The sequence below is a fragment of the Mauremys mutica genome, unplaced genomic scaffold (assembly GCF_020497125.1).
Source record: "Mauremys mutica isolate MM-2020 ecotype Southern unplaced genomic scaffold, ASM2049712v1 Super-Scaffold_100033, whole genome shotgun sequence".
Lineage (NCBI taxonomy): Eukaryota > Metazoa > Chordata > Testudines > Geoemydidae > Mauremys > Mauremys mutica.
This window is the reverse complement of record NW_025423255.1, coordinates 9237975-9260274: the sequence shown is the minus strand read 5'-3', so window position 1 is coordinate 9260274 and position 22300 is coordinate 9237975. Positions and strand designations below refer to the sequence as shown.

The window sequence follows — 22300 nt, the reverse complement described above, 5'->3', positions numbered from 1 at the left end:
CAGAGTTTGAGAAATCAGGGGTAGGAAGCTTCTGCTGATTATGCCGCACCTAACCCTCAGTTTTATTTGAGCAAACAGGAGATATTTGACACTGTGCAATACGGCTCCTGTGCTCTGTTCCTAAAGTGTTCTGCAGCAGAGGAGGGTCTCTGGTAGTGTGTGTGTGTCACTGGCATATTGGGGTGATGCTGAAACAGGACAGAGTAGAGGTGGCATTGTGGGGCTGGCGTGAACCTTAACTCTTCATTTCCCCTTCCCAGATCCGAGGGGACAGGAACCCTTACCCAGCGAGGTCACAGTCTCATAGTTCTCCTGCATAACATCCCAGTAGAGGGCTCTCTGAGCGGGGTCCAGCAGAGCCCATTCTTCCCTGGTGAAATGCACAGCCACCTCCTCGAAGGTCACCGGCCCCTGAAAGAGCAAGAGTCCAACACTCAGGACCTCTTTCCCCACTCACAGCCCCACTATTTGTGGCAGAGAGGAGCCAATCAAATGGAAGCTCTGGGTGAATCCCACTCAACAGAGTCCCACCCCCACCCCGCTCAGCGTATCGAGCAAATACCAGGGTGAGGGGACGAAGAGAGAGCCCCTTGTCTCTCCCAGCAGATCCATCACACACCTGCTAGCCACCGACTGATTCAGGAGATGGAGCCCCTAGCAGGGTCCAGGGAGCTCCCTGGTAGGAAGCCCAACACCCTCCCCATTGTGAGGAGCGGGATATGAAGGGAGAGGCAGCTCCAATAAGCCTGACTCATGGGTGCCCCCTTCATATCTCACAGCGGCCGCTGGTTGGTGAGCTCAGGCTCCAGCACTGGGAATCTGGTCAATTTGACTAGCTCCATGTAGGTGGGCTATTTTCTTTCTTCACAAATTAGGGCATTTCCACCTCCCAACCTCCTGGGTCTGTTCCTAGAATCTAGGGCACTTATTAAATAACTCCCAGCAGGTTTGCCACACCCTGGCCTCCTCCTTTCCCCACGCTGTGAATTTCCTGCCCCGCTCCAACCTCCAAACCAGACTGTGCAAACCTTCCCATCTCCGGTGTACTTGCTCTCCCTCTCCTCCAGCAGGAACCCACCAGCAACCCCCCGATAATCTCTACCTGCGTTGGCTCCACTGCAGCCATTTCTCTTCCCTGTCCCACGCCAGGCTGGGATGAGCTGGAGCAAAACATGGACGCCATTCTGCAGCCTGTCTCGGGGAGAAGGGCAGTTGTGGGTGTTTCAGAAGTGGTTTTAGTTAATTTCACATCAGAATTCCCCCAGGCCCTTTCCCTGAAGACAGACACCCTAGATTCTGCCATGCTGGGAAATGCTCAATCTGTTTATTACAATGTAGATCTGGCCCCTCCTGCCATGCTAAGCCCAGACATATTTTTAACCTCCCTTCTCCCTCCCCTCACCCTCTAACAAAGTCTCTGAACACAAGGCTAGAAAAGAGCAGAACCAAAAGAGTCACTGTGGGGGATTCCCTCAGACACTGACCCCACGGCAGCCACACCCCAGCAGGGGGAATATGGAATCAGGAACTGGCTTTTCCTCTCTCTGATCCTTGTTTTGTTCACTGGAAAGTCACAGGGGCAGAGGGAGCCCTGGGGGATGTCTCTTGAACTGGAGTATGGTAGGCCTGGAGGGACAAAATAGATAAGAAATGTCCATGGCCTATCACTAGCAAATAATGGCCACCATGGATCCACACCAGAGGTGGCTGCATCTTAGCACTGCAGGAAGCAACCCCTCACCAAGGCCATTTGCCATGGGGCTTGGGATACTTCTTAACTGACACTGCACTCAGAGTGACCTCATCATCCCATGCCAGCTGGAGAAAAGGGTCCAGCCAACTCTTCTGTAACTGGTTGGGAACTACCGATCTCCAAACAGGGGGAGGCCTCTGGCTTTGATGGGTATTAAATATGTGGCTGATCTCTTTCTTTGGCAAACATTTTAACAGAGGTAAAGGAGGGACCAAATGATTCACAAAGGAGTCGGGAAAGATGATCTCTGGGCAATTTCACCCCCTGCGACCTCCAGGATGGAGAAGAACTCAGGGCAACAAGTTCCCTCGAAGGAAGAAGTTGCTGGGATTTAGAAACACGGGGAACAACCCCAAACCTGAGAGGATTTTTAACTGACATTTGATAATGACACAGAAAGAGGCAAAACCTGAGCTTTGAGAGCAATGTTCAGAAATGAAAGAGAAAGGGTGGAAATCTGAGAGATTTTGGATCCATTTTGCAAATTATAGAGAGGAAAGTGGAAAATCAGAGGGATTTTATATCAGTTGTTGATAGGAGGCAAAATATGAGTGTTTCACATGAATATTTGATAAATGAATAAAGAGGAAATGGGCAACATTTGCAAACATTTTATATCCATGTTCAAGAATCTGAGAAAAGGTGTAAATCTGAGATTTTCTTAGAATTTTATAATTAGAGAGACGGGGAAATCTCAGGGCATATTCAATTAGAAATAGACAACTAGAGAGCAGTGGGGCAAATGTTTAGGGTATTTTATATGAATCTTTGAGATTTGCAAAGCAAATATGTCACAAACTGCATATTTGATAACATGAGAGAAAAACATCAAGATCTGAGGGGATTTTATATTGCTGTTAACGAACTAGTGGAAAAGGGGGACTGTTGGACTGGATTTTATACAACTGTCCAATACATAAATACAAAGTAATGGTTCCCCCCACCCCCACCATTCCCATGGGCAGCAGGGAGCCCTTTGAGGAGCTGATTAAAAGGGCAAGGGAGGGGGAGCTGAAAGGTCCCTGGATAAAGGAAGGGGGCAGCAGTGGGGGACGGCCGGGTGACTGGCAACTGATGGTTGGGGGTAACTGTGTTGGTAGTTAGGGGGCAGCAACTGGGATTGGGAAACGGGGGTCTGGGCAGTCCCCATGGGGGACACGTGCGCCTCCCTTCCCTGCCCTGGCAGAGACCCGGCATCTCATAGAATATCGGGGCTGGAAGGGACCTCAGGAGGTGTCTAGTCCAACCCCCTGCTCAAAGCAGGACCAATCCCCAACTAAATCCCCAAATGGGCCCCTCAAGGAGTCAGCTCCCAGCCCTGGGTTTAGCAGGCCAGTGCTCCAACCACTGAGCCATCCCATCCCCACTCCAGGGGCAGCCATGTGCTGGGGAATGACTCAGGGCAACAATTTCCCACCTACACAAGGACAAATCGCTGCAGATAAAACGGGTGGGAAAATGCCTCTCACTAGAGATGATTTTAACTTGACGTTTGAGACTCATGGGGAGAACGGGGGAAATCGGTGGGGGACGGGAGAGCTGATCATTGGAGGGGAAAGGGGGGGAATCGCCCCAGATTTTATAGCCCGTGTGAGATACTGAGAGAGAAAAGGGGCAGAACTAGAGAGAATTTGTATCGGTGGCAAGAGGCAAGTGGCACAAACAGGGACAGGATCCAATTAACCCCCCTCCCCCCTTCTCCCGCCCGCCACTTCCCCCCCCCGGGAATTTCCTGGCTGCACAGAGACAGTTCAACCCCCCCCCGCGTCCCACTGACCTTCCCCTCCCTACAACTCCAGCTTCTCCCCTCCCTGCCTGACACCCCCCATTTCCCCCCACACCACAGGGGATCCCCCCCGCCAGGCCCCAGTCTCTGCCCCCCAAATCCCACTGGGGCTGAGGCAGCTCTGAGGCTTCTCCCAGGTTCCCCGGGGCAGAGTCACTTTCCTGCCCAGCCCCAGTGCCCCCCCGGGGTCTCTCACTCCCCAGGGGCTCTGTGGGAGGCTGGACACCAGGGATGCAGGACGGCAGGAATGGGGGTGACCGGCCTCCTGTTCCTCAGTCTCACAGCGGGACCGAGGGGGTTCGTCACTCTCCGGCTCGGGAGCGCTGGGAAGACCCGACTGTGGAGGGGCCGTCGCTGGGGGGGACGGCCCCGCGCAGGCGCTGAGCACGTCCTTATATCACTTCTGTGGCGGGAAAAGTGCTGAGGAGATGGAACGCTGAGGGCTGGTTTTGGCGGGAAAAACCGGTTTGGACTGGTTTGAGCCTGTCCCCTGATGGTAAACAAGTCCCCTCTCAGAGATGGAGTCCAGGGGTCAACAGTTCATATGCTCCAGATTGGATCTTATTTTAAAGCCAGTGATTTACTTCATAAACATCTTATTAACCAACTAATGGAACCTATTAAACAGTTTATACTTCTCACACCTAACAATGAGATAAAAAATAAACAACACAAACAAACCTTGTCAGTAACGGCTAATGTCCTAACTGGGAAGCATGTGAGCTTGTTGCAGGGCTGCTGGTCAGGGACGGGAACCTCCTGCCACCCAGCCTCCAAAATCACTCAGGCTGCACTTTCTGCACGACTAGGTGCTGGCTGAGGGGGGCGTGGGAATTGGTGGCCTCTGCTGCAGGTGATGGGAATCTCGGGTATTTAAAGCCATGGCCTAGAGGAGGGAAGTGCCTAACTCCAGAGTCTGCAGCTGCCTAGGGCCAGGGCTGAGGATTTAGAGTCCCTAGTGCAGCCGTTGCAAGGTTCAAGCAGGCTCAGCCCTGGCATTGCCACCCCTCCTGCGGCTAGTAGCTGCAGCTGGCTAAGGCTGGCCTCTGGGAACTGGCCCCATGGCTGTAGCCAGAGAAGCTGCAGGTGGCTCTGTGACCACTGGGGGCCATTAAGCTAGAGCAGCTAAAGACACTGGAGTTCACCTCAAGGAACAGAGGTCACCAGTAGGACAGGAATGTCAGGGGGAGCAGGGAAAGAGGGAGCAGGTCAGGCTGGCAGAGGCACCTTCCAGCTGCGTGGGAGCATGTCCAAAGTAGAAAGGAAACAAGCGTGGGGAGAGGTGGTGGTGACCAGGTAGCAGACTAGCATGTAGATGGGAGCAGAGGGAGAGAGGCTGGTGGCTTCAGATTCCCAAGGGCTAAGTCCTGACTTTGGGGAGATGGTGTTTGCAGGTGGTTGGCTCACATGGCAGGATGGGTGCTGAGGGGGGGATCTGTCAGAACTGATCAGGTATCTGCTGGCTTTAGAACTCTGAGCTGAGACTAGGACCACATGCCGTGACTGGTGACGTGGGGGGTACTGGAGACATGGCTAGAGAAGGTCTGAATGAGGAAGGAGATAAATCTGTGGGGAGTTTCCTTGATCACTATAAAAGTTCTGCTCACTGTGGACACTGGTAAACCCACATGGCTGTACAGCTCAATAAGAAAACCCGGGGGCTGAGGGAGCTGTGTTGGCAATGCGTACAGTCATGTAGGGGTGTGTGATCAAAATGAAAAATGTCTCTGAGGTTCAGTACCGGGTATGCTATGGCACCAATGGCACTGCCCCACCAGGCCCATACTCGGAGCCCACAGTGACTACACAGGGACCCACAAACATGTTTGGTGTCGGGGCCCACAAAAGGTTAATCCAGCCCTGACTGCCCGAGCACTATTTCAGCCCCCCATTTTTGGGTGGACCTCCCAATACGGGAGCTGCAGAGCCCTCCCCCGCAACACACACACACACACACCCCTCCCTCCCTCCTGGTGTTGGGAGGAGAACGGGAGAAAGGACAAAAGAAGCAAGAGAAGAAGAGAAAGGAGGGAGGGAAGGATGGAGGAAAAGGTGAAACAAAAATGACAAACCCTAATGTCCCCGGTGATTCTAAGGGACAAAATCCCAGGTGCGCAATAAAATTCTGCCTCCTTAAGCTTGTGTTTTCCATGCCTAGAATTCAACTGTCACCAGATGGATCAGACTGAACAGGTTTCACACCTTGAGGAGGCTCTTACCTTCTAAACAGGGACGGCTGTTTTCTAGTAAAATCACTAAAAGGGAAGGAGAAAACTCGAAAGAGGTTCCTCCTGGCGCTCATGTCCGTGAACCCGAATACTCTCTCAGTCCTCAAAGAGAGACCTGGAGAAGGAGACTTGCTGACGCAAAGCCACAGGGGTCTCTGAGGTTTCCCTGGTCCCTCGCCCCTGTCCTGCCTGGCTGATGTCAGCATCTCTCTGTGAGGTCACCACCTCCCCACCACCTTTGACCAATAGTCTGAGGTCCTGCAACAGGCCTTTGTGATGTCACTGCCACACCCCTCCCTTGCTGTGCCAATGTCCTGCCCCTGGCCAGGCACTGTGGAGGTTTGAGCTACTCCCTGTGGATCACCCCACTCGAGGAGCGTTCGTTCTAGGCAGCAAGCCGGCTAGACAGGGAAACATCAGACGCTGCTCCCAACGCTACACTCGGTTTTTCAGAAATTAGTCGACTTTATGGCCAGAAGAAACCATTAGAGTATCTAATCTGACCCCCTGCATATCACAGGCCTCCTGTAGGACACAATAGCTACTTTTGGGGCAAATGCATTCCAGAAAGGCATCTAGTCTTCATGAAATGACATAAAGAGATGGAGAATTCATCACTTTCCTTGGTAACTTGTTGCTGTGGTGAATTATCCTCGCTGTTGAATATTTGTGCCTTTGTTATAATATGAATTTGTCTCTTTTCACCTTCCACCCATTGGGTCTTGTTGTGCCTTTCTCTGCTCGATTGAAGAGCCCTTTAATACCCAATCCTTTCTCTCCATTAAGGCCCTTCAACGCTTCAATGAAGTCACCTTTCAATCTTCTTTTGATAAGCTAAATAGGTTGAGCTCTTTCAATAGTTCCCTAGAAGGCATTTTTCTCCAGCCCTCAGGACATTTGGTGGCTCTTTGCTGCCCCAGCTCCAATTTCATTGATGCCGTGTCACCTCCTGTGACATTATTGACATAATCTGTAACTGTATAGATCACCGTTGCGACCACTGTTCTATATTCGCAGCCAATATTGTAGAAAGGCTGTTGTGTAAGGGGTCTATGGAGAGGTTCTGATTGGCTGATTATAATGATGCTATCTCTAGATGTGTATCATTATTGTAGTTGACGTTATGAATATTGGCTCTATGCTGCCCGTATTTCAAACTTGTGCTCTGCTTCCAGGGAACACCCCAGCCAGACAAGTTGGTGTCAGTTCTGCCTAGCCTGCTTGATGGCCCATTACAGACCATCATCTCTACAATCGACCCACTGAGAAAAGGCAGATACACCTTGTGACTCAGCAAGCTATGCAAGGACCTGCCTATGGACAGAACTCTAAGGTTTTTCTATGCCATGTGCTTAGGGAGATGTATTTTCCATGCCCTGGTTCCTCGCTGACCCAGAGAGAACAAAGGAACACGAAAACAAAAACCTTCCCCCAACAGATTTGAAAGTATTTTCTTCCCTTATTGGTACTTTTGGTCATGTGCCAACCAGGTTATTGGAGCTTTTTAACTCTTTACAGGGTATTTTATGCTACCCGTAGCCAGTGGTGAGCTGCAGCCGGTTCGCACCGGATCGCGCGAACCGGTTGTTAAATTCAGAAGCCCCCTTTAGAACCGGTTGTTCCCGGAGGGACAACTAGTTCCAAAAGGGCTTTTAAATTTAAGAAAAGCTGTAGCAGCTCCCTGCCCTTCCCCCAGCCCCAGCTCACCTCACTCCGCCTCCTCTTCAGAAGCTTCTGACTTCTCCTCCCCCTCCCAGGCTTCCCGCGAATCAGCTGTTCGCGCGGGAAGCCTGGGAGGGCTGAGAAGAAAGCAGCGGCTTCCTGCAGGTGAGCTTGAGCTGGGGCGGGGAGCGGGGACGCCAGCGGGAGGGGAGGGCTCCAGGCGCTGCGCCGCCCGGCGAGGTCGCGGCCGGACCCTGGGGATGGGCGGCGCGGCTCCTGCCTGCCGGGGTCGGGTCCAGCGGGGGGGGGGGGGGGCTCCTGCAGGCCCGGGGCGGGTCCAGCCGGGGGGGGGGGCGCGGCTCCTGCCGGCCCGGGTCGGGTCCAGCCGGGGGGGGGGGCGGCTCCTGCCTGCCCGGTTCGGGTCCAGCCGGGGGGCGGGGGCGCAGCTCCTGCCTGCCCGGGTCGGGTCCAGCTGGGGGGGGCGGCTCCTGCCTGCCCGGGTCGGGTCCAGCCGGGGGGGGGGGGGCGCAGCTCCTGCCTGCCCGGGTCGGGTCCAGCTGGGGGGGCGCGGCTCCTGCCTGCCCGGCCCCCGGGGTTGGCCCCGGGTCCAGGTAGGACGGTAAGGGAACAGGGAGGGTGTGTTGGATAGAGGGCAGGGGAGTTGGGGGGGGGAATGGATTAGTGTCAGAGCGGTCAGAGGGCAGGGAACAGGGGGATTGAACGGGGCAAGCGGGGGGGAGGCAGTCAGAAAGGAGAAGGGGTTGAATGGGGCAGTTAGGGGTCGGGATTCCAGGGACAGTCAGGGGACAGAGAGAAGGGGTGGTTGGATGGGGTAGGGGTCCCAGGGTGCCATCAGGAATCAGAGAAGGGGTTGGATGGGGTGGCAAGGGGCAGTCGGGACAGGGAAGGGGGTGGATAGGGCATGGGTCCTGGGGTGGGGGCTGTCAAGGAACATGGGGGGGTTGGAAGGGGCAGGAGTCCCGGGGGGGGGCATGACCCCTCATGGGGTGAGGAGGCGGGAACCGGTTGTTAGCATTTTGGCAGCTCATCACTGCCCGTAGCTATACATTTATGACACCCTGTAAATAGCAATCTGCAGAATCTGATTCTGAGAAAGGGCAGGGTGAAGGGAAGTGGCTTCAGCAGATTTACTGAGCATGCTCAGTGCACCATAAGTAGCAAATTCCTACACACAGCAGTTTCTCACACTACACCTGAGGCAGCATGAGGCAGGGGCTCCATCGCTGTCCAGACCCCACCCAAGAGAAGATCCCCAGGGGCTGCGAGACCCTGAGCTTCTGGGACCTGTGTGTGGAGTCTCTCTTCTGCCCACCCAGGGCTGCCCCACCTCGGATGGGCACAGAAAGTGCTTCAGTGAAAGTCTGTCCCTGGAGCAGCCCCTCTGGTGCTGCAGCAGCAGCCCGGAGCTCAGCCCGGGGTCCCAGCACACACTGGAGGCAGCAGCACCAGCAGTGTCTGGTACCTTACAAAGCCCGGCCACCAGGAGCTGCCCCACGGCTCTTTTCCTTGTTTTTCCTGCTTCCTTCCTACCAGCCCCCCACTGCTCCAGCCCCTTCCTGGCTCCTTCAAGACCAAACCAGGCTGCAGCTGCCACACTCACCGGGCCAGGGACTTTCTGAGGTGGGAACTAGCCCCATCTATGCCAGAGCCCCGCCCCCAGGAGCTGCCCCGCCCCTAGGCTGTGCCAGAGCCCCGCCCCCAGGAGCTGCCCCGCCCCTGCTCTGTGCCAGAGCCCCGCCCCCAGGCTGTGCCAGAGCCCTGCCCCCAGGAGCTGCCCCACCCCCAGGCTGTGCCAGAGCCCTGCCCCCAGGAGCTGCCCCGCCCAGTTTGGTTTGTTTTTTTGCCGGGGTATGTGTGTGTATGATCCAGATGGAGTTAGAAGAAGTTGGGCTGCAGAGGCTCAGGGAGATTGAGGGGAACCCCCTGGGTGTCCCAGTGTTGGCCAGGGATTGTACAGCACCTAGCGCAATATGGGGTCCCAGAGCCGTAACTAGCTATTTTTGCCCTCAAAGCAAGAATATAAAAGTGCCTCCCCCCGTTGTGCCACTCAGCCCCCTTGAAACACCTCCCCAGCGCTGCCCAGCCCTGTGGAAACAACGTCCCCAGCACTGCCCGCCCCAAAGAAACAAACCCTCCTTCCCCAGCGCCGCCCCACTGAAACAGGTGTGGGCCAAAAAAGAAGGTTGGGGGGAGGGGGAAGAAATGGCACCCATAGGGTGACCAGATCACAGCAGTAAAATAGGACCTGCCCCCTCCCCGCTCGTCCCCATCATCACACCCCTCTTCAACCCCTAGCTCCCCACTGGCCTGCTGCATCTCCTCCTAGTCAGTCCCCCACCCACCACTCGCCTCCTTTCACCTCCTCCCTCCCCGGCCAGAAACCCCCCTGCCCGCCCCTAGAGCCCCTGCTGGCTCACTGCTCACCTCTGTGCCCACCCGCCACTTGCCCACCCACTCGCCTCCGACTCGCCTGCCCCCCAGTATAAAGCCTCATTCAAAGACCCAGGGGTCACCATATTACTGCACACAGCAGTCACTCAATGCAGTTGTAGATAAATCTCTGCATTATGCATTTTTGTATAACTTGCCTATGACTTTGTATTGAACCTTGGTAATATGTTATAGGGGGCCCCTAAGGTAGTGTAATTAAGGTAATAGAAAAATGTCTTTTTGCTAGAAGTAGAATAAGATCTTCCCCCCACTTTGTAATCAGTCGCCCTGTGGAGTGAATGAGGTGGGACTGAGGAAGGCGTGGAAGGCAGCACCTCCAGACAGCTGCACCCCTTGGAGAGGGGCTGGGAGCCCGACCAAGGCCAATCAGACTTGGCAAGTGGGCTGGCTAGAGAAGAGCCGACACACTGACGGCCTCGGGGGTTAGGAGCAAGCACCTTCCTGTGGGAACCCCCTCTGTGCAGCACTGGGACAACCCCCAACCCAGAGAAAAGCAGCAAAAAGGACCAACAGACACTGTCCCAGATTTTGAATCTGAGAGATTTGCCCCTCTCCATCCGCCGACTCGCAGCTGACCTCCTCACCCCCCCCCCGAGTATGGACCCCCCAGGGGTCACTATATTACTGCACACAGCAGTCGATCACTGCAGTACCAAACATTAAAATACTGAAAATGGCGCCCCCCTCCATCCACCGACTCGCCGCTCGCCTCCTCACCCCGCCCCAAGTATCAGTGGCAGCAGGTTTGTAGAAGTTTTGGTGGTGCCCAGACCACTCAGAGCCTGCCCCCCCCCCGAACTCTTCCCCACACTTGCCTAAGGCTCTGCAAGGGAGTTTGAGTGGGGGGAGGAGGTCTGGGGTGCAGGCCCTGGATTGGGGCAGGGGATTGGAGTGTAGGATGGTTGAGAGGTTGCGCTCTGGGATGGAGTCAGGTGCAGGCTCTAGAATGGAGTTTGGGTGCTGGATGCAGGCTCCGGGCAGGGGCACAGGGTCAGGGTGGCTCTAGGCACCAGTAAAGCAAGCAGGTGCCTGGAGCAGCCCATTTGCAGGGGCGGCAGCCAGCAGGGATCGAGCCTGGGAGCGGAGAACCAACAGGGAGCCCTGAGAGCTGTAGTTCCTTGGTTAGCTCCCTGCCTATAGAGCCAGCCCTGGAGCAGGGAAAGAACCAAATTTCCCAGCAATTCCCTTGGCTGCTATCAACAGGAAAGGGAGGGGGTGGGAGTACGGTAGCTGAAACCTCATGCTGCAGCTTGCTGAGAATAGAGAGGGGGGTGGCACTGTGAATGGGGAACAAGTGTGCCCAAGGAGTAGGCGGCTTGGGCCCAGAAGCAGCAAAATCCATCAAACATAGAACTGGTTCTGACTTATTTACTTGATCTTAAAAGAGAACAACAAGGACCTGAGTCTCCTCCCTGTCAATAACTCCCTGCTCAGCCAATCAGGGTACAGACTGAGGGCGGGAGGCTGAGGGTTCTCACCAGGGAGCCCAAAGGATGGCCCAGGTCACTGGTGGGGATCACTGCCCGAGCACTATTTCAGCCCCACATTTTGAGCACTCTCCCGCAACACACACCCCTCTCCTGGTGTTGAGAGGGGAACAGGAGAAAGGACAAAAGGTAAACAAAAAGGACAAACCCCAATGTCCCCAGTGATTCTAAGGGACAAAATCCCAGGTGCAGAATAAAATTCTGCCTCCTTAAGCTCGTGTTTTCCATGCCTAGAATTCAACTGTCACCAGATGGATCAGACTGAACAGGTTTCAAACCTCCAGGAGGCTCTTACCTTCTAAACAGGGACGGCTGTTTTCTAGTAAAATCACTGAAAGGGAAAGAGAAAACTCGAAAGAGGTTCCTCCAGGCGCTCACGTCCGTGAACCCGAATACTCTCTCAGTCCTCAAAGAGAGACCTGGAGAAGGAGACTTGCGGAAGCAAAGCCACAGGGGTCTCTGAGGTTTCCCTGGCCCCTCGCCCCGGTCCTGCCTGGCTGATGTCAGCATCTCTCTGTGAGGTCACCACCTCCCCACCACCTTGGACCAATAGGCTGAGGTCCTGCCAAAGGCCTTTGTGATGTCACTGCCACACCCCTCCCTTGCTGGGCTAATGTCCTGCCCCTGGCCAGGCACTTTGCAGGTTTGAGCTGCTCCCTGGGGATCACCCCACTCCAGGAGCGTTCGTTCTAGGCAGCAAGCCGGCTAGACAGGGAAACATCAGACACTGCTCCCAATGCTACACTCAGTTTTTCAGAAATTAGTTGACTTTATGGCCAGAAGAGACCATTAGAGCATCTAATCTGACCCCCTGCATATCACAGGCCTCCTGTAGGACACAAGAGCTACTTTTGAGGCAAACACATTCCAGAAAGGCATCTAGTCTTCATGAAATGACATCAGGAGATGGAGAATCCATCACTTTCCTTGGTAGCTTGTTCCTGTGGTGAATCATCCTCGCTGTTGAATTTTTGTGCCTTAGTTGTAATATGAATTTGTCTCTTTTCACCTTCCAGCCATTGGGTCTTGTTAGGCCTTTCTCTGCTCGATTCAAGAGCCCTTTAATACCCAATCTTTTCTCTCCATTAAGGCCCTTCAACACTTCAGTGAAGTCACCTTTCAATCTTCTTTTGATCAGCTAAACAGGTTGAGCTCTTTCAATAGCTCCCTAGAAGGCATTTTTCTCCAGCCCTCAGAACATTTGGTGGCTCTTTGCTGCCCCAGCTCCAATTTCACAACATCTTTTTCAAACGAGGACACCAAAACTGGAGGCTATTCCAGTATCAGTCTCTCTGATGCTGTGTCACCTCCTGTGACGTTATTGACATAATCTGTAACTGTATAGATCACCGTTGTGACCACTGTTCTATATTTGCAGCCAATATTACAGAGAAGTGGTCGTGTAAGGGGTCTGTGGAGAGGTTCTGATTGGCTGATTATAATGATGCGATCTCTAGATGTGTATCATTTTTTTGTAGTTGACATTATGAATATTAGCTCTATGCTGCCTGTATTTCAAACTTGTGCTCTGCTTCAGGGAATGATCCCTTTGTTTAATTGATGAAAACATAAACTAGACACTTAGAGGATTGGAACTGATTTCAGCAGATGGACAGGTTTGCTAGGTTTTTATGCATTTGGACAGCAAAATGTTGAGTGTTCACATTCATTTCAAACATCCTCGTATGGTGGAGCTCCTGAACATAATGGAGAATGGAAATGTTTTTCTTTTCTTTAAGAGGGCACCTGGGTTTGAACAAAGGACCACTTGATCTGCAATCAAACACTCTACCACTGAGCTATACCCCCATTACAACAGGAGTATGGAATCGTGGTCTCCAGGACTTTGAAGGACAGACCCTGCTTCATCGAGCTCCTTTGCCATTCCCAGACCACAGGTGGTTTTAAAAATGGGGTTTGATTAAACTTCTTAAATGTGGTAAACACCGCAGCTTGCACACCCACTGATATAGCTTCTGCCCATGACAGAGCTGCCACCTCCTGGGGAAGTGGATTGACTACACCAACAGGAAAACTCTCCCCCCTCAGCATGGAGCAGTGGTTCTCAAGCTGTGGGTCAGGACTGCAAAGTGGGTTGTGACCCTGTTTTAATGGGGTCACCAGGGCTGGCATTAGACTTGTTGGGTCCTGGGGCTGGAGCCAAAAGTCTGAGCCCCCCCCACCCAGGGCTGAATCCCTCAGGCTTTGCCCTCCCCCCATTGGAGCTCAGTCTTTGCCCCCCTGAGTGGAGGGGCTTGGTCCCTTTTTCCAGGGCTACGTATTAAGTTATTTTGGCAGAAGGAGGTTGCAGTAGAAAGGATGTTTGAGAAACCCTGGCATAGAGCATCTCCATTACTGAGCTGCAGCAGCCTAGACTCACTGTTTGAAATATTGATCTGGCCTTAGCCTCTGAATATGTCTAGGCTTGGCTCCCTCTGGCACTGTTGTGATCAGACCCTGAAAGTGCAGCCAAGGAGACACCACACTCCAGCCTTGCCTAGCTGGCAAGGATCAAACCTTCACAGAAAGGCCCCCATGGTTTTTTAGCCCAGCTCCCTAAGGCCTCAACCACTTAACACAGAGGCCTTTCTACACTCTGCTTCTGTTCTCACTGAAGGGTCATTACAAATTGTTTGCTCAGACCAGCTTCCCCAGCACACTCACTGCTGTGCAGCTCTGTACATGTGGCCATGGCTGAACAGCCAGAATTCCTGCCCATTTCCCTACTGGCTGGAGCATGATTAGTGTGTGTTTGTGGTTAATGATGTTGCTGTAGATTGTTCATTCCCTGCCTTGGCAATTCAGACAGTCCCTTTTCCCGTTGTATTGCCAGCACCTCTGGGAGTCCAGTAACAGAGGCAGGTTTTCTCTGGGCACTGAGATTTTTGAGGGCGTTGGTGGCTCCTTTCTTTCCTCACCCTGGAGTAAACTCAGCTTTTTATTCCATCCTTGATGACTCATGGAATAACAACAGCAGCATGAAGAGGAGAGTGAATATCTCACTGCCAGGGGGAAGGTGGACGCATCCCCTCTGTCTGACCATTGCCATTGCAGGAGAGAAGGTTTCAGTGGAGTCGAATGCCCTGGCTCAGACAATAGACACAGGGAGGTTTTGCTGTTCATGGATCTGTGCAAAGGAAATTGTGTGTCTGTGTGAAAATGAGGAGGGATATGAAATGCCCACGTGGTGGTGCCTAAGGCAAAAGGGAACCCTAGAGGATTAGAACAGGATAAGTTCTCAAGCAACACGTTTCTTACTTTGCCCATCTGTTAGTTTTGATGATTATCGATGGAAAGATTTTGCCATTGGGTTGTGTGTTTACACAGAAATTGACATTTACCAACAAATACGTAATTCTTCCTAGTCTGCTGGTGGTGAGTTTAGAGGGACACACTCACTCTTCCCACCCCCCATGCCAGGCCTGTGCTCTCCAGAATGTCAACTTCCCACAGAGCTGGGATCTTTCCCTCATCTCCCCCCAGACCACTGCCCCACCCCCACTTCTGGGGTCCCCTCCCAACACTGTCCAACTCCCCTGCTGGCAGGATCCCTTCCCATTCCTTTCATTTCCTGCCTCCTCTCTGAGCAAGAGCTCTGCACTGTTCCCACGCTCGGAATTGAACCCAGGCCGCCTGGGTGAAAACCAGGAATCCAGATCACGAGACCATATGAGACTTATACAGTCAATAGCACATTTACACATTCACACCCAACAATTCAAAGTAGCCATTCAAAAAAACTTCAAAAACAGACTTCAAAGAGAAATGGCAGAGTTGCAATTGATTTGCAAACAACACCATTAATTTGAGCTTGAATAAGGACTGGGAGTAGCTGGCTCACGACAAAAGCAATTTTCCCTCTCTTGGTATTGACACCTCCCCATCAGTTATGGGGAGAGGACCACATCCACCCTGACTGAATTAGCATTCAACACTGGTTCTCCCCTTATATGGTAACTCCCGTCACTTCATGTTCCAATCTATATTTATGCCTCTATCTGCAATTTGCACTCCATGCATCTGAAGAAGTGGGCTTTTTACCCACGAAGGCTTATGCCCAAATAAATCTGTTAGTCCTTAAGGTGCCACCGGACTCCTCATTGCTTTTAATTCTAAGCTGATCTTAACCCTTTCAGTACCCTTACAAACTCAGATGCTCCTCACCACAGGCTGGCTGGTGGCTTTTCAGCCAGGCTCTCCCCTTTCATCAGCGCTTCAGTTGCTTGGTGTGGGGGTGTCTGTAGACGCAGGTGGCAGAGAGAGATAAAGCCTGGCAAATGTCTCTCCTTTTATCATGTCCTTTCTTCCCTCATGGCTTTGTGCCCCCCTCCCCCCTTCAGAGTCAGGTGAGCATCACTGCGTCTCTCCGAGCAAGTCTGAGCAATTCCCCTGGGGTGTCCTCATTCAGGTGAGTCATTACATTGTAGCTCCCTTGCTGGGCAATGGCTGTCGATGGGTTGTTTGACACCCTGTCCGGGTGTTGGTTACTTTCCTTGCTGTTGCCACTAGGGAGCTAATATTTGGCTGACTCCCCCACCTTGCAGCACAGTGACAACCACGCTGCACAATTATCATGACTTCATATGCATGAATGGTCTACATCTATAGGTAGAGAAGTGAGTTTCAGCCGATCATATCCTTTCCCTGATACCTTACAAGTCATGCTCTATATGTAAGATCACGATGATATGAAAATGAGGATTATGGGGTTACAGCCGCTCCCCCAAAGGTATAGAATGTCACACTGAGATTCTATGTTCATTTGTTCTGTAACAGCATTACAGAGATCCAATGACTGACCAATGGCATTTCCAAGTGCTAAAATAGCAAGCGATGTCGGTCTCTCATTGGCCATCAGCGACTGAAGATGTGGTTTAATGAGCCGGAGCTTCAAGGCGAGGGTGGCTCTGTCCACTGCCTTCCGTTGCGCTGCTGGGCCCCAAGTCCCTGGTGGCCAATATGTGACGCTGGGAGAAGAGAGTGGGGTGGCAAGTGGCGGCAGGACTTTTGCCACCAGGGTCTAGCTGCCCAACTTCCTCCTGGTACTGCTGGCCCCCCGTCGCCTTCAGGTAACCCAGGAACTAAGGCAGGAATAGGGCGAGGAAGCGAGTAAAGCCGAGCAAGGAAGGCAAAAGTGAATCTTGTCTTCATGGGCTGCTCGCAATGACATCCTTTTTCTGTGCCACAGCTGACAACAACATCCCAGACAGAAAAGCGGGAGGCCAAAAAGAAACCGAGCAGCTGCTGAAGTAGTTCAGTTGGGAGCGTGCTAGACTAACAGGCTCTTCTATCCCTCTTTGTACACGGGTGGGATGTTTTCTGAAAGTGCAGCAGTGCCTTTAACTGCCACAAGTCCCTCATTTCATGCTATGCAGCAAGAAAAGACAGCATGGGCTTCTGCACCGAGTTGGCCCACCTGCCCTTTCATTCTTCTCTTGCTCTTTGTCAGCAAGGGGAAGAAAAAGAAGCTCTCCCTCAAGCTGGAGTCACAAGGGCGACGTAAGGACGACTTCCTGAGTGCCCGCTCCAGACCTCTGCTCTGCCAGCTGACCTATTGAAGGGCTGTCACCACTTTCTCCAGGTTTGTCCATCGGTCTGTGCCAGGGTGAGCAACAGCCAAGCAGATGGAGTTTCTGTAGTGTAGTGGTTATCACGTTTGCCTAACACGCAAAAGGTCCCTGGTTCAAAACCAGGCAGAAACATGCTGGCTTCCTTTTGCCAGATCCCCTTGCTGTTCAGGAAGACGCTCCTCCTTCTCCTATTGGCCTGTCCGTGGGATAACTCCAACCCCTGCATGACAGAGGGTGCTGACAGCAGTGGAGAAAGCACCTTGGCGTCAGGCTGGAGAACCTAGAGGAGTGCGGCGTGTCACCTTTTGGAGGCTTGTGGCTTGGCCTCCTCTGCTGTTGGAGGTTGGCCGGTGGAGGCCGGCTCTTCCTGCTGGCCTCCTCTGCGTGACTTGCCAAAGGAGGAAGTGAGGCAGGAATGGGGGAAAAGAGGAAAGTCGAGCTGAGGAAGGCAGGGCAGAAGCTAAGCACCTCAGTGCGGCTAAGTGGGGTTAGTAGAGCGTCACCATTCGTTCTGCAAAGCCGGGGGAGGTGCGGTTGGCTGCTGGGAGGCAGAATCCTGTGCCTGCCTCTTGGCTTCCCAGGGATGGCTCCTTGCAGCCCAGGAGAAGCGGGGTTCTGGGGGGACGGAAAAGCAGCAATGGCGAGGCTGAGTGGGCTCCTTTCTGGCCGACATGGTGGGCTGTGGTGGCTTTGGGAGTTGCCTGTAAGCCGTAAGTGGACTTGGTGCAGTGAAAACCGCTGCTCCATTCTGGCTGACCTGGGGGTGCCATTGATGACATGGGAGTGGGGGCAGGGCGCTGGCTGTGAGCAAATGGGATCCAGGAAGCCCCAGCCTGCCCCTCCAGGGGCCGAGTCTTCTTCTTCTCTCCTGCCATGGGGAGCCCGGCCTAGAGCCTGCCCAGCATGTGCTGCAGCTCGAGCATTAAGCCTTCCTGTGTGGCCTGTGCTGGAGCTGACCCTGGACCCCTGTGGGGCACTGTTGGGGGAAATCCCGACTGCAAATAATTCTGGCCACAAGATCAACCCATTGGGTCGAATGGGGCAAGCTGGAGGCCTGGTGCCTTAGTCCGTGGGGCCAGCAGGTCAAGCCATTTTCCTGCATGTGGGGGAGGCAGCCGCTGTGGTTCGCCCTTCCTGCTCCCTGCGCTGCTGCACCCTAAAATCCCTGTCGGCCGGCAAGATGGGCTGGGAGCCTGGAGAGAGGAGGCAAAGGGGTGGCCCGAGCCCCCTCGGCCCCTGCCCCAGACAGCCCATGGAGACCTGATGCCTCCCCAAGCGACACACGGAGATGTGCCAGCAGCGCTAAGGTGGCTCCCTGCCCACTCTGCCCCCTCCCTCCCTGCCACACTGCTCCTGGAAGTGGCCGGCCCTGCAGCCCTGAGTGCAAACGCCACAGCTGACCCGCCCCCGTATCCCACTGCCTAGGAGCCACTGCCAGAGGGGAGTGTGTGCCAGTCACTTTGGGAGCTGTGCTGCCCGAGGTAAGCACCTCCACCCCCGACCACCTCCTGCACCCCTACCCCTGCCCCAGCACAGAGGCTCCCTGTGTCTTGAACAAGCACTTTCAAGGATTGGCCAAGAACTTCTGCTCTGTTTCTGTGAAAGAGACACAAAAAAGGGAGCCCAACGGACAAGTTTAGTTCGCAAGCACAAACTGGCAGGGCCAAGCCTGGATCTCTCGGTTACTCAGAAGGCTCTTCAGCCAGCTCTCCCCAAAGGCCAGTCTCTAGAGGCTTTTGTGACATGATGTACTTCAAAATAGCTCCCTGTAGCTCACTTAGTCATCATTCATATATGGCTGTGATATGTCCTACAAACCATTCCATGTAAGTTATCATATGAAAAGTCATGATCCGCTGAAATCGGTTATTCTGTCCAAATATGTATAGCATGAGGGTGTGTGAAGTTATGCATTTTGCTGTATGGTTGTTACTGAAATAGGCTATAATTTTGCTAGTGACCCCTGCCGAGGAGGGTGTTCAACAGCCATGAATCAGCAGAGGAATTGTAATTAAGGGATTTCCAATTCAGTGACAGATGCCCAAACACAACACTGTGGGGACCGCTCAAGTCTATGACTCAGTTGCACAAGACCACACCAGGAGGATTCCCCAACCTAGTGACTCAGCAGAGCCCACCCGGACACGTCTGGGCAAGTGTCTTCTAGACACTTGAACTAAGGATATAAAATAGGAGACTGGGGCATCATGTTTTTGCCTTTCTCCTCCCCCACCTATGCTGGAAGCAGCAGGAATCCTGAGAAAATGAAGGTCATCTGAGGACAGTAATCCAGGTTTTAGGGGGAATTCTATGTATTAAGGAGGGTAACATCCAGTAGGATGAGAAAATTGCTTGACCTAACTACTGCCTAGTGTAATAAGGTGTAAAGTTTAGATTTTGCTGTAGTCGTACAGTGCTTAGTGCTCTGCATTCTGGCCTCAAGAGCCATGGATGCAAGTTGAGTTATGATGACCTTTTCCTTGTCTCCACATTTCTTATGTGCCTCCTTCTGACACTTGTCAGAAAAAACAACTGGTTTCTTTTGCAAGCATTTGCATTGCAAGGCAGAGGCAGTCTTCTCTGTTTCCGCAAAAGATTCACCAAAAGGTGGGAAGAGCAGACACATTTGTTAAGGCACTACTGGGAGCTGCATCCCTAACTCCACTTTACCTGGCAGGTGAGTCACCCAGCTTAGCCACGGTGCGACTCTCTGGGACTTTTCTCCCAACCGCTCCATTTTTCATCAATGACAATCAAAAGGAAGGTGACATGACATCTGTGTGTGAACATCTCCAGGGAATCACAAGGATGTGTGGCGCAGGCTCTCGTGTTGCAGCAATTGCAGTTGAAGCAACCGCCATGCCAATGCCAGTCATAGCAGCGTTTTCATCAACTCCAGGTTTGTGATTTGATTGTTTCCCATGCTTCTCTCCAAAGATGCCTTTTCCTTAGCAAGCAATGACTTGGATACCAAGGGAGGCCTCTTCTGTTTCCTAGGCAGACACAGGAAAATGTGAGCAGAGGAGACAAAATCCATACACCAAGGCACCACTGGGAGTTGAACCCAGGATCTCCTGTTTACGAGACAGGTGCTTTAGCCAGCTAAGCCATGGTGCCTGCCTGAAGAAAGTATTTGCAACTGTTTCATTTGCTGGTTCAAGTCAACACCTGCAAGTTCTAAAGTACAGACGTTCCCCATTACCCTCAAGACTTGCAGACCTTGAGGTGTCTGGCTCTCTGTGCACAGAAAGCCACAGCTGAGTAGACAGAGGGCTTCTAACATGTGCCTCTCCCACCAGTCACTGTGATCATATAATGGTTAGTGATCTGTGTTTCAGTCGCAGCAACCTCGGCTCAGTTCTGAGTCATGGTAACCTTTCCTTCAGCTCCAGACTTCTCATTTGCCACTTTCCATGTGTGGTGGGCTGTCTGCCCCAAACAAGCAGGAGAAAGATTAAGGCAGCCTTGAAGAGGCTGTGCAGAACCCAGCCTATCAAGAAAGGGCTTATTGGGAGAGCCAATCAGGAGAAGGCTTGCTGGAGCAGCCCATATATAAAGAGGTGCTCAGCACAGCAAGAGTTAGTCACTCCTTGGAGTCTGAGAAGGGAAGATTGGCTGCTAGGAAGGAAGGAGCAGGGAGGGCACCATGATCAGAGCAGTGCTGGGGTAAGGGGTGCATGAGTGACCTCCTGGCTGACTACTGCCAGACTAAGGCCCTGATACAAAGGTGGAGGAAGGTTCTAGGTCTGTTGGGAAATGGTCCAGGGAAACAGATGGCAGGGTTGGAGGTTCACACCTTTTGCCTCAGTAGCCACTGACACAGGTGGCTACACCCTGGACTGCAGCCGGCCACTGAGGCAAGTGTCTGGGTAGAGGACATCCCCCCCCCCCAGCAGGGGGGAGAGAACTGAGTGGGGCACAGCCAGAGAGCTGTGTCCATAAGAAGACACTGAAGTCCTGAGAGCAACATGGGTCCTAATGATAGAACAGATGGTGGCCAGACGCTACTAGATGAAGGCGCACCGGTGAACCAGAGCTAATTGCTAGGATGGTCAGCAGGAGGTGCTGCAGTGAGGCATGCCCCATGGCACCAAGACTCAGCCGCAAGGAAGGCTCTCTCTGTCTTGAACAAGCACTTAGAACTATTCTACTGACAGATCTTTCTTTCTCTGAAAAGAGACAAAAAAAGGAGCCAACAGACACACTAGGTTCGGCGAGGAAGGCCAAGCCAGGCTCTCCTGATTAGTAGGAAGGTTCTTCAGCCAGCTCTTCCCAAAGATCACTATCTAGAGACCTTTTAATAGCCACTGCAGATGTTCACCACAAAAGAGATGCCAAAATGGAGTTCTCCACTGCCTACAGCCATCATGCTACCTGGAGTTCTGTGCACAGAGAGGCCCCTGCTGGTGGGAAAAGGCTTTGGTAGAGACTCTTCTGACACCACCCGTTCTCATATAGTGTTTAGCGCTCTGTGTTGTGACTTCAGCATCTTTAACGATCTGGAGGATGGTGTGGACTGCACCCTTAGCAAGTTTGCAGATGACACTAAACTGGGAGGAGTGGTTGATACGCTGGAGGGTAGGGATAGGATACAGAGGGACCTAGACAAATTAGAGGATTGGGCCAAAAGAAATATGATGAGGTTCAACAAGGACAAGTGCAGAGTCCTGCACTTAGGACGGAAGAATCCGATGCACTGCTACAGGCTAGGGACCGAATGGCTGGGTAGCAGTTCTGCAGAAAAGGACCTAGGGGTTACGGTGGACGAAAAGCTGAATATGAGTCAACAGTGTGCCCTTGTTGCCAAGAAGGCTAATGGCATTTTGGGTTGTATAAGTAGGGGCATTTCCAGCAGATCGAGGGATGTGATCATCCCCCTCTACTCAGCACTGGTGAGGCCTCATTTGGAGTACTGTGTCCAGTTTTGGGCCCCACACTACAAGAAGGATGTGGATAAATTGGAGAGAGTCCAGCGGAGGGCAACAAAAATGATTAGGGGGCTGGAGCACATGACTTATGAGGAGAGGCTGAGGGAACTGGGATTGTTTAGTCTGCAGAAGAGAAGAATGAGGGGGGATTTGATAGCTGCTTTCAACTACCTGAAAGGGGGTTCCAAAGAGGATGGATCTAGACTGTTCTCAGTGGTAGAAGATGACAGAACAAGGAGTAATGGTCTCAAGTTGCAGAGGGGGAGGTTTAGGTTGGATATTAGGAAAAACTTTTTCACTAGTAGGGTGGTGAAGAACTGGAATGGGTTACCTAGGGAGGTAGTGGAATCTCCTTCCTTAGAGGTTTTTAAGGTCAGGCTTGACAAAGCCCTGGCTGGGATGATTTAGTTGGGT

The 22300-nt window shown here is 52.8% G+C and overlaps 3 non-coding genes across 3 annotated transcripts; 1 reads left to right on the top strand and 2 right to left on the bottom strand.

The window, feature by feature from the left end:
* Positions 1–13125: 13125 nt before the first annotated feature.
* TRNAC-GCA lies at positions 13126–13197 on the bottom strand. The gene has a single exon. It is a non-coding gene; the product is annotated as a tRNA-Cys (tRNA).
* Positions 13198–17017: 3820 nt separating this feature from the next.
* On the top strand, positions 17018–17090 carry TRNAV-AAC. The gene has a single exon. It is a non-coding gene; the product is annotated as a tRNA-Val (tRNA).
* A 2911-nt stretch (positions 17091–20001) lies between these two features.
* On the bottom strand, positions 20002–20075 carry TRNAT-CGU. Its single transcript has one exon. It is a non-coding gene; the product is annotated as a tRNA-Thr (tRNA).
* Positions 20076–22300: the final 2225 nt, after the last annotated feature.